Raw genomic sequence first — 1,336 nt, 5'->3', positions numbered from 1 at the left:
CATCATACTAATTTAAGTAGACTGTTCATGTTATTCTCATACTATGTGTGCCCTTCACTGCTTTCACACTTTCATACCATATGCGTTTCTCTCGTCTTTGCATGACTCTAAGGCTGTAATTTCGGTATCAGGTGTCGAGGCAGCTAGTGCGGTGTTAAAAGCATACAAAGCGTGGTTGGCACGTACTAAATCCAAGGGAATGTGAAACTGCCACAGTAGACGTCACTTTTCCCTTTCAAATTCTCTGTCATCCTTTACTTTGTGTATGAAACTTGGTTCGTCGTATACTATATAAGCTTATTTCAACTATGACCTTTACTGGACAAGATTCGAGAAATTGTATTTGTTCCACTAGTATCTCATGTGATGGATTACACTATGTAATAACATATTAATTTCATTCAAAATTACTATATCAGGTTATTTATTATTATTATCTATTAATGATTTCATTATCTAATTACTTGGTAATGATAAAATAGTGGCTTTTGTAATCCACTCAATTGGTATGACTAAAAATATCTATCACTCTATCGTCTGACTAAACATTGATTTATACTACTTGCCTGCTATTTAACACCATATTGTTTTAACGAAAAATTCAATTACAGTTAATTAGTGTAATTATTAGTTTCAATAATTACTCATTATTTATTCAACTACATGTTGTTGATATCTGGGACATTTATTGTGTAATTTTGGCCACAAGTTAATTGATAATCATTTATATTTGTTAATTAGATTGAACACTCATGATTAAATGAAGCATTATACTGAAGAACACCAAGTATATTATATCATGTTCCTGTTAAATAATGATTCGTGAATTTTTTTCTCAATTGATTAATGAACTATTAAAGTAATAAATAAAGTGAATAATTTTTTTTATCAACATGTTTTATTTAATTATCATTATTCTAATACTGTTTTCCCATTTTTATTTCAGTATACAAGAAACATTATTTATTTTTCGTAAATAATTCAATCCATTTTTCAAAGAATTTATGATAAAAGGTAATGTAAAAAGTTTCTGAAAAAAAAGGAGACATATTCTTGACTCATTTTCATAAAATAGTTATGACCTATTGTTGACCCCACCTATGCTAGTATATACGACCCTTTAGTTTTTGATGAAAGTGCGTAGAGTCAGCAGTGGCAGCAGTTCTAGTACAACATAGTAGTGGTGTGGTTGTTTGTATATACCTACTAGTAGTATCAGTAATGGTAGAAGTTAGCAGCAGCAGCAGCAGCAGCAGCAGTAGTAGTAGTAGTAGTAGTAACCTCCCAACGGGCTCTAGATTTCTCCTTCGGTTCGCTCAGTAGTGCCAAGCGTCTC

The sequence above is a fragment of the Chelonus insularis genome, unplaced genomic scaffold (genome assembly GCF_013357705.1).
Source record: "Chelonus insularis isolate UGA/USDA-ARS -01 unplaced genomic scaffold, ASM1335770v1 contig_401_pilon, whole genome shotgun sequence".
NCBI classification, from domain to species: Eukaryota; Metazoa; Arthropoda; class Insecta; order Hymenoptera; family Braconidae; genus Chelonus; species Chelonus insularis.
This window is presented reverse-complemented; position numbering follows the sequence as displayed.